This window comes from Triticum urartu, chromosome 5A, assembly GCF_056163025.1.
Source record: "Triticum urartu cultivar PI428250 chromosome 5A, HENAU_Tu73, whole genome shotgun sequence".
NCBI lineage: Eukaryota > Viridiplantae > Streptophyta > Magnoliopsida > Poales > Poaceae > Triticum > Triticum urartu.
In genome coordinates, this window is record NC_141877.1 from 450,897,062 (window position 1) to 450,908,169 (window position 11,108).

Genomic DNA, 11,108 nt, shown 5'->3' on the forward strand with positions numbered 1-11,108 from the left:
AATAAACATAGCATGCACGGATCACTAGCAACATCCTCGGCAAAATCGCTAACGAGTCAACAATCTGCCAGGATTCACGAAATAGCAAAAGTAGAGCTCGATTGCCTCAAGCTAGGGTGCTCCATAAATGCAAACAAAGACATGGATGGATAGAGCACCACAATATTAACAAAGTATCCTTACTGATCATCCTCAAAAGAGGCACGGATCACTAGGAAACAACATGAACATATGGCATATTGATAAAATCAGATCAAGGACTTAGTGAAATTCTAAGTCCCTAAAATCAGCATTAACGAATGCACTACTTTGCAAGCTTGTGCTACTCACCACACATGTCACAAAAATACATGGTAAGCACCTCTGTAAATATGGCATGGCATATAACAAAACACATGTAGAGCTCAGGAGCATATCATGCACACAATAATCATGACAAAAATGACAAATAGCTATTTGATGCAGCAGATCTGACAATTATCTCAAATAGCCCTCTTCCAACAGTATTTCGGGCATCAAGATGAGCTCAAATGAAAATGATGCAATGAGACGAAATGATGTACTCTTAGAGATGAACATTTTGATATGCTACACGCGCAAAACGGAGCTATGGATGCGGAGTTACGGCATGATGAAGTATGCAAATAAAATATGCAAAACTCGGACAAAAATGAGGTCAACCCTAATATTCCGGATCTGGATCTGAGGCGCAATGTAGCTTCACGCTCCCCGAGGATCGCCGGAGTTCGAAGATCGCCGGAGTCGGTGGGAAAGAGGGACGGCGAGGCGCTCCCGGGCCGAATCTCGCCGGATCCGGCCGGCAGGGAGACGGAGTGGCGGCGGGGAGCCGTGGCGGAGAAGGCGCGGGCCAGCCGCGGCGGAGCTCGGCTCCGGCCGACGAGGTGCGAGGCGGCCGCCGGCGATGGCGCGCTGCGGCGTGGTGGCTCGGGCCACCGGAGATGGAGGCGAGGGGTGGCGCGGGCGGCGAGGCGCCTCGGCCCGGAACGGCGGCGGGGAGGGCCGGAGATGGGCTCTCGGGCCCGCGGCGGTGAAGTGGGCGCTCCCGCCACGTGGCGCGCTACGGTTGGGGCGGCGGCGATGTCCGGCGCGTCCGGACGTGTCCGGCGCGCTGAGGACGAAAGGTCTAGGGTTTGGGGTAGGATTTGATCCGGATTTTCGAGGGAGAGTGCCTTTTATACATAGGAGGAGCTAGGAGAGTCCAAATGAGGTGCGGTTTTCGGCCACGCGATCGTGATCGAACGCTCTAGATGATGGAGAGGGTTTTGGGCCAAATTGGAAGGGTGTTGGGCTGCAACACACACGAGGCCTTCTCGGTCCCTCGGTTAACTGTTGGAGTACCAAACGAATTCCAAATGGCACGAAACTTGACAGGCGGTCTACCGGTAGTAAACCAAGGCCGCTTGGAAAGTCTCGGTTCAATTCGGAAATGTTTAACCCCCACACATGAAAGAAGGTAGAAAGGACCACCGGAGGAGATAGGAGCGCTGGAATACAAAACGGACAACGGGGAAAATGCTCGGATGCATGAGACGAACACGTATGCAAGTGCAATGCACATGATGACATGATATGGGATGCATGACAATGGCAACAACACACGGAAACAAAAACCCGAAACCGCGGAAATAAAATAACTTAGTGCCGGAAATGGCAAGAGTTGGAGTACATATCAGGTAAATTACATCTGGGGTGTTACAACACTCCACCACTACGAAAGGATCTCGTCCCGAGATCTAGGACTGGAAAAACGCCGGGTACTCAGAACGGAGGTGATCCTCGCGTTCCCAGGTGGCTTCACGGTCGGAATGGTGTGACCACTTGACTTTGAGGAATTTGATTGACTTATTGCGAGTCTTGCGTTCAGTCTCTTCAAGAATAGCCACGGGGTGCTCACGATAAGAAAGGTCTTCTTAGAGATCAATGTCTTCAAAGTTGACGGTGCGATCAGGGGTCTTGAAGTACTTGCGGAGCTGAGAGACATGGAACATGTCGTGCACATTTGCAAAGTTTGAAGGAAGCTCGAGTTGATAGGCGAGATCGCCTCTCTTGCTGACGATTTTAAAAGGACCCACGTATCTAGGGGCAAGCTTCCCTTTTATACCGGAGCGACGAGTACCTTTCATTGGAGAGACGCGGAGGTAAACATGGTCTCCGATCTCGAAAGCCAAATCACGGTGCTTACTATCATAGTAGCTCTTCTGGCGCGATTGCGCTGCTTTGAGGTTATCACGAATGACTTTGCGCATCTCCTCTGCCTCTGTGATCAAGTCATTTCCAAGAAGTTGACGTTCGTCGGTTTCTGACCAGTTAAGAGGAGTACGTCACTTCCTGCCATACAGAATTTTGAATGGGGCCTTGCCCAAACTTGCTTGAAAACTGTTGTTGTAGGAGAATTCGGCGTATGGAATACAATCTTCCCACTTCATACCGAAGGAGATAACGCAAGCCCTGAGCATATCTTCAAGAATTTGATTGACACGCTCGACTTGACCGCTAGTTTGAGGATGGAAAGCTGTGCCGAAGCGGATGTTGGTGCCCATGGCCTTCTGAAAAGAATCCCAAAATTTGGAGGTAAAGATGCTGCCACGATCTGAAGAGATCACCTGTGGAATGCCGTGCAGAGAGACAATCCGAGAGGTATAAAGCTCCGCCAATTGAGCTGCAGTGATAGACTATTTGATAGGCAGAAAGTGAGCCACTTTAGTGAGTTTGTCGATGGCAACGAATATGGCATCATTGCCACGCTTGGACTTTGGAAACCCAGTCACGAAGTCCATCTCAATATGGTCAAACTTCCATTCTGGAATCGCAAGAGGTTGGAGGAGACCAGCAGGCCTTTGGTGTTCTACCTTCACTCTTCTGCAGACATCACATTCACTCACGAATTGAGCGATCTCGCGCTTCATTCGAGTCCACCAATAAGCCTGCTTGAGGTCCTGATACATCTTCATACTCCCAAGGTGGATGGCGAGGAGTGAATTGTGAGCCTCGTTCATGATAACTTTACGAAGGTCACCTTTAGGCACAACAATACGATCCTCGAAGAAGAGAGTATCCTTGTCATCAAGGCGATAGCACTTGTACTTGGGTTGACTCTTGGCAATCCCAATCATCACCTTCTTCACCATAGCATCAAGAAGTTGAGCCTCGCGAATTTGATCTTCCAAAGTAGGAGAGACTTGAAGGTTGGTGAGGAAACCTTGAGGAACAACTTGCAGATTGAGTTTGCGGAAAGCTTCACAAAGCTCGGGTTGGTAAGGCTTGATAATCAGACTGTTGCAGTAAGCCTTCCTGCTCAATGCGTCAGCAACCACATTGGCCTTGCCTGGAGTATACTCAATACTCGGATTATACTCTTGAATCATTTCGACCCAACGAGTCTGCCTAAGGTTGAGATTAGGCTGAGTGAAGATGTACTTGAGACTCTTGTGGTCAGTGAAGATGTCCACTTTTCTTCCCAATAAGAGATGTCTCCAAGTCAAAAGAGCATGCACAACTGCCGCCAACTCGAGGTCATGAGTGGGGTAGTTCTTCTCGTTGGGCTTCAACTGGCGAGAGGTATAAGCCACAACTTTTTTCTCTTGCATCAACACTGCACCAAGACCTTGAAGAGAGGCATCGCAGAAGACCTCGAACGGTTTGGATTCATCAGGAGGAGTCAGAACTGGAGCAGTGACCAATTTCTCTTTCAAAGTGTTGAAAGCGATGTCACATTCCGGAGACCAAACGTACTTGACGTGCTTCTGGAGAAGGTTTGAAAGAGGCTTCACGATCTTTGAAAAGTTCTCAACGAACCTTCGACAGTAGCTTGCGAGACCAAGGGAGCTGCGGAGTTGCTTCACGTTCTGAGGTGGTTCCCAATTCACAATTGCAGACACCTTCTCAGGATTCACCGCTATGCCCTTGGCAGAGATGATATGCCCAAGATAAAGAACCTCATCGAGTCAAAACTCGCACTTTGAGAACTTGGCGTACAACTGATGTTCCCTGAGCTTATCGAGCACCAAACGCAAGTGCTTGGCATGATCTTCCTTGTTCTTCGAAAAGACCAGAATGTTGTCGAGATAGACCAAAACGAAGTCATTTGTGTAGGCGTTGAAGATGAAGTTCATCATGCGAGAGAAAGTCGGAGGAGCGTTGACGAGGCCAAAAGACATGATAGTGTATTCATATGAACCATAGCTTGTTCTGAAAGCCGTCTTGGGAATATCTTGCTCACGGATTCGAATCTGGTGATAGCCCATACGGAGATCAAGCTTGGAGAATACTTGGGCACCTTTGAGTTGTTCGAACAGCTCATTGATGTTGGGAAGTGGGTACTTGTTCTTGATAGTCTTCTTGTTCAATGGACGGTAGTCAACACAAAGTCGGTCCGTTCCATCCTTCTTCTTCACAAAAAGTACTCCACAACCCCACGGAGAAGAACTAGGTCGGATGAGACCCATTCTCTCTTGAATATCGAGTTGCTTCTTCAGCTCCTTCAACTCTTCAGGTCTGAGCTTGTAAGGACGTTTGCAAACAGGTTCCGTGCCGGGCTCAAGATCGATGACGAATTCAACTGGCCGGTGCGGAGGCATTCCTGGAAGCTCTTCTAGAAAGACGTCTTGATATTCGCAGACGACTGGAATTTGAGAGATGGCATCTAGTTCACCCTTCTCATTGAGAGAAAACAGACGGATTCTATCATCACGAGCGGCAAAGAAAATTACATCCTCAGATGAATGAGTCAATTGAATCTGCCTGGCAGCACAATCAAGATGCACCTTGTGCTTAGAAAGCCAATCCATCCCGAGAATAAGATCAATATCCGAGTTACCAAGAACCACCTGAGAGGACAGAAACTTGTAGTCGCCCAACGTGATAGAGACATCAGGAGCAACCAAACTAGAAGTCAAAAGCTTGCCGGGAGAAACAACTTGCATGGCTTTGGGTATAACCTCAGTATCAACATTGTGCTTCGATGCAAATGGGCATGACAAGAAAGAATGCGATGCACCAGTATCAAAAAGTACTTTTGCAGGAACATCATTAATAGGAAGGCTACCCATGATGACATCTGACGAGTCCTCTGCCTGAGCTGCATTCACCATGTTGACCTTGGCGTACTTGGGATTATGCTTGACCGCAGCTGTACTTGCCGATTTCACAGGAGGAGGAGGAGGGAGACGCCTCTGATTGAAGCATTTGTTGGCATAGTGACCCTTCTGTTGGCACTTGTTGCACGTGACCTCTGAAAGCGGACGGTGATACGAAGCACTCGATCTTGGAGCTTGAGACGAATTCTTGTTCTGAAAGCCAGGGTTGGGTGGGTGGGAAGATCCACTACCACCTTTGCTCTTCTGTTGATAAGGCTGACGGAATGGAGGAGGAGGAAGCCAATACTTCTGCTGCTTAGCCACTTGAGTTGAGGAAGAAGGAGTAGCATCTCTGACTCGCTTCTTGGAAGCATCGCACTTCAGTTGAGCAGACTCTTGCTTCAATGCCATGTTGTAAAACTCATCGTACCTCTTAGTCTCAAAGAGGACAAGAGCTAGCTGGATTTCTTCTCTGAGACCACCCCTGAACTGGTATATCATGCTCTTCTCGTCAGGGACGTCCTGCTTAGCAAAGCGGGCGAGCTTCTGAAACATCTTGTTGTAGTCATAGACAGACATAGAGCCTTGCTTCAGGTTGCAGAATTCCTCACGCTTGCTTTCAACCATGCTCTGAGGAATATGATGAGCTTTGAAGTCTTGACGGAATTCATCCCAGGTAATCACACAGCCTCCTCTGAAATCTTTGTATTGCTGAAACCATTCTGCAGCTTGGTCTTTGAGTTGGAAGGAAGCGAACTTGACAAAGTCCTCAGGCCTGACGTTACTGCACTCGAAATGCTTGCACAAGTCCACGAGCCAATCATCAGCGTCAGTTGCCTCAACACAATTGCTGAAAGTCTTTGGCTGGTTAGCAAGGAACTGGTTGAGTGTAGCAAAGTGATTCTGATTGTTGCCCTAGTTGCCTTGGTTGCGCTCTTGAAGAAGTTGCATGATCAGCTGCGTGTTTGCATTGGTAGCGGCCATCATAGCTTGCCATGCCTCCGGAGGTGGAGGTGGTGGTGGCGGATCAGGATTCGGAGTCGTGCGCGTTGGAGGAGCCATCCTGAAGAGGTTGACATCCATTAGCACATTGATAGATAAAATTGAAGCTGAATCAAGCGAGTTGAAATTGCAACATATAGTCTTCACATCCGAACAAAATGAACGAATGCATTCCAATTGAAATGGTCACATATCCATAAATTGGGAAGACACTTAGAATTGAGATAGAAGAAAAACAACAACAAGGTACGGAACAAGAACGAATACTCAGTAAGGATCACCCAATCTCAAACCAAATATCCGTGGAAGAAGAACTAGAGCTACAAGAATTCCCACCTATGAAACTCCCGAATCTTTCCGGTTATGCAATCAGGTGTTGGGGATACAGGGGAAGGATAATATCTCACCCAAATCTAGCAAATCCTACATCCAGTTGTATCCATCCTTCAACACATAACCGAGAAAACTTCGGAAATCGTCTACCTCAACCTTCGAAAAGCATCCATTATACAAGTTATGGCAATACTCCCGAACTCCCGCCCCAGTACTGGGTGGTGTCGAGATTATCTCACTAACAACTGCATAAAAGAGATTTTCGATGTCGGTGAAACTAAACTCAGGTATTCCAGAACTGCAACGATAAAATTGTGACGACAACACCTCGGAGCTCAACTCCCCGGGACACTGCCACAACCCCTAAATGACAGGAGGCACCAAGAACAATGTTCTCGTCACAAATCGATCGGAATGATTCCAAGATACCCGCGTGATCCTAAAAAAATTAGTGAAATTTGAGAAGAGAAGAGACAAAACTCTATGTCAGGATGCCTTACCAGAGCGATGAAGGGACTAAGGACTAAAAAGAATTCCTAAACTCTCCGATATATAATTCCTAAATGACTCAAAACATTTTTCTAGACTCAACAACGTCAGCTAATTCGATCAAGTAGGGGGGCTCCTAAGGTCGGGGAAGGCTCTGATTACCAACTTGTAACGCCCTTGATGTGGCTATATCTCCTACATGTCGAAGCACGACTTAGAGGCATAACCGCATTGAGAGCAATGTCGCAAGTAAGGCAATCTTCACAACAACCCATGTAAATAGATAATAGGGGAAAAGGTACATAGTTGGCTTACACTCGCCACATCACAAAAATACATAAATAACATTACAATCATCCAATACACTCATGGTCCGACTATGACACCAAAATAAAAGATCAACCCCAACATGCGATGTCGGAGTAATGGGCCACGGGTGGGCCAACCCGAGCCCCATGACCTTTCAAGACATTGGGGCAGGCTGCGCCCCTCAAGACCACAGGGCGAAGAGCCGCCTCCTGGGGAGTCTACGTCAAGGCGGCCGACTGCCCGCTCACAGCCGAGTCCCAGGGACGACTTCCAGAGAAGCCGGCTTTGGGGAGTCGGCCGGCGACTCCGACAAACCATGACCTCATCAAGGGGGACAGGGCAGGGGCGTGCCTACAATGAAGCCCACTCCCCGCCCCTTACCAAGGGCAGGCATGGCTACAGCGCGCCGTACTTGGGAAGATCTCCCTGCGGCGTGGCACTGTTGCCCAGCCGGCCCTGACATCATCACCACTGTACCCGGTCCTGCGCCCACGATGGCTTGTCTGTACGGCCCAGAGGCAGCAGGACCCACCAGTCAGCGAGACCTCGGGAGACGGCGGGAGAATCGCCAGTCAGCCCGGGGGAGTCGGCCGAGCCCTCCCCCAGGGCCCACGCATCATTAATCAAGAAGAGATGGGGAGTGGCCATAGTGATCGCCCGCAAGGCGGCGGGGCTGTTGCCACGACCCCATGACCAAGCCTGCGTCATCAGGAGCACGGCTACAGTAATCAGCAGCCGGCAAGACCCGCCCGCGGCGTACGCGGCCTGTCGGCTCCGTACCAGACCAGTCAGCGGGGCCCACCAGTCGGCGGGCCCCAGCAGTCGGCGGAGAAGTCGGAGGTCAGAGACACTGACGGCTGGGCCCGCGCCCAGTCACCTTACCATTGTACCCCTACGGGGTAGGCCTATATAAACCCCCCAGGGCACCCATGCAAAGGGTGGGATCCCAGTAGTTCTACACCATACCAGATAGAAGCAGGGAGCTGGCCTTGCCCTCTCCTACCACCAGATACAGCTCAAGGAGCAACCGTGTAAACACGTGACCATAGTGATCATGCGGAGACCCCGCAGAGCAGCAGTAGGGGTGTTATCTCCTCGGAGAGCCCTGAAGCTTGGTAAGATTCGCCGGTGTGCATGTCTTCGCCTCATCCCGTTTCTAGGCACCAGCGACATTCTACTCACCCCCACCATGATAAGCCATCCATTGGCATATGTCGCACCAAACCCCCGACATTTGGCGCCTACCGTGGGGCGAGGTGCACCGCCGTCCGGAGATCTATTCTGGACGGGAACCCTTTTCCTCCCTGGCGAGCGCAGCCAGCCAGGCACGCCAGAAGAAGTTTACGTCGACGCGCTGCGCGGCGTTGAGATCGCCTGCACAGCCAGCTCCTTGGCCGAACTTGTTGGCGAGGTCCGCCTCTCCGACGAACCTACGGCCGACGCAGGCGCGGGCGGCCCCGAGAACCTCCTCGCGGGCCTCCTCGATCAACTCCACGTTTCCGGCGAGCCTGCCGTAGACTTGGAGTCCGTAGGCTCCACCGACCCGATGCTGGTCGACTCCGACACTGCGTCGCTCGACGCGTTCCCCACCAACGTGGTGGTCTACGACGAACCTCTCCCCCGCGCAGAGAGCGACGGAAGCACCGTCACTGAGGTGCTAGTCATCAGTCATGACAAGTTCCCCGGTGGAGGAGCGCCCGACTCGCTCGGCGCGGCGCTGCAAGACCTAGCCGCACCCATCCCAGAAGATGCTGACGCAGAGACGTTAGAAGCGCGTCGCCTTCAGCTCGTTGAAGGCGCGAAGAAGCTGGCCAGCATGAGACGCTTGTCAGAAGCTTACCAGCGGGAGATGGATCGCGCCTTTGGCGGCTCGCCGGCCCCGGCAGGGCCCAGCCGCCTTGGCGCGGTCCAGCAGCGCGGTGTAGCCATCGCCAGCCTGTTTGGGGCTAGCCGCCCCGTATACGCCACACCAGGGGAGAACATCCGAGCCGCCCAGGCAGCAGCGGATGAGCTGGACAATTTCGAGGGCGAAGAACGCCGCCTCATGATGGAGCGAGTCCAGCGGCTCCTCGACGCGGTTGCCGCGCAGAACGAGGCCGGCTGCCGCACGGAGACGCCGCTGCGGCCAAACGATGACCCGCACCGAGATCAAGGCGCGACGTCTCGGACGCCGACTGGACGACTGTCCGCCTCCCCCTCCCCGCAAGGAGAGGCGAGTCTCCCTGCCGCTTGTTGATCATCCGACTCTCAGTGACTGCCTTGGCTGCCGAGAGGGAGTTGGAGAGAACGACGCCCGCCTCCGGATCAACCGACTTCATCGGTCCCTAGCGCTGGAGGAAGAAGACGAGTTGGGTCCGCCTTGTTTCGGGCCCCGCATTCAGGACGAGCCCTTTCCCAGAGGGTTCACGCTCCCGAGAGACACGCCCAAGTATACCGGATCTACGAAGCCAGAAGATTGGCTAGTCGACTACTCCACAGCTGTCAGCATAGCGAACGGCAACAAGCGTGTCGCCGTAAAGTACGTTCCGCTCATGCTCCAAGGCACGACCTGGACATGGCTGAACAGCCTAAAACCCCGCAGCATCAACAGTTGGGTCGACTTCACCGAAGCGTTCATCCGCAACTTCACCAGCACGTACAAGCGTCCTCCCAAGCCTCGTCAACTCTCCTTGTGCGTGCAAGGTCCTGACGAGTCGACTCGCGACTACCTCACGCGTTGGGCTGAGCTCCGGAACTCCTGCGAGGGCATGCACGAGGTGCAGGCCATCGAGTACTTCACAGCCGGGTGCCGAGAAGGCACCCTCCTCAAGCACAAGCTCCTCTGCGACGAGCCAGAAACCCTCGACAAGCTCCTGATCATAGCAGACAAGTACGCCACGGCAGACTCCTCCATGAAGGCAGAAATTCAAATCAGCACAGCCGGCAAAGTGGCTCCTCAAGCTCCAAGAACTCCAGCGGCAGACGCCGGCCGGCGACAACAGCAGGGCAACAACAAGCGCAAGGCCCTGCACCCGGCTTCCGGTAGCCGGCAGGTCGCAACCGTTGAAGCCCAGCAGCCAGAAGAGCAGCCTCCGCCCAAGCGACAGAAAGGCGGCAAGCCGAACTGGTTGTCGGCCTTCTCCTATGAGCAGACCTTAGATGGACCTTGCAAGTTCCACAGCGGCGCGAAGCCGTCAAATCACACCACCCGGAAGTGCCACTGGCTCACCAGGATCGCCAAGGGAGACGGCCTCCAGGCTCCCCCGCCTGCTGGGCAGCCGCCTCCGCCTCTGCCCCAGCAGCCGGCAGTCAGGCCAGTCGGCGCAGTACAAGACGAATACCCTGAAGAGCATGGAGCCTATGTGGTGTTCACCAGTATGGCTGATGATCGGCACAGCAGGCGGCTGCAGCGACAAGAGGTGAACGCAGTAGCCTCAGAGACGCCAGATTTCATGCACTGGTCCGAGAAGCCCATCAGCTGGAGCAGGGCTGACCACCCAGAAGTGATGCCGAGCCCTGGCTCCTACGCCTTGGTCCTGGACGCCACCTTTGCCACGGATAAGCGGGTCGCGCGTTTCTCGCGAGTTCTGATAGACGGGGGAAGCAGCATCAACATCCAGTACAAGGACACCATGGAGAAGTTAGGAATCAAGCAGAGACAGCTTCAGAACAGCCGAACTGTGTTCCACGGCATTGTTCCTGGGCTTTCCTGCTCACCAATCGGCAAGATCCTGATTGACGTCCTCTTTGGGGACAAAGATCACTTCCGAAGAGAGTCTGTTTGGTTTGAGGTGGTGGACCTTGAGAGCCCGTACCATGCGCTCCTTCGCCGACCGGCCCTGGCCAAGTTCATGGCGGTCCCCCACTATGCTTACCTCAAGATGAAGATGCCCAGTTCCA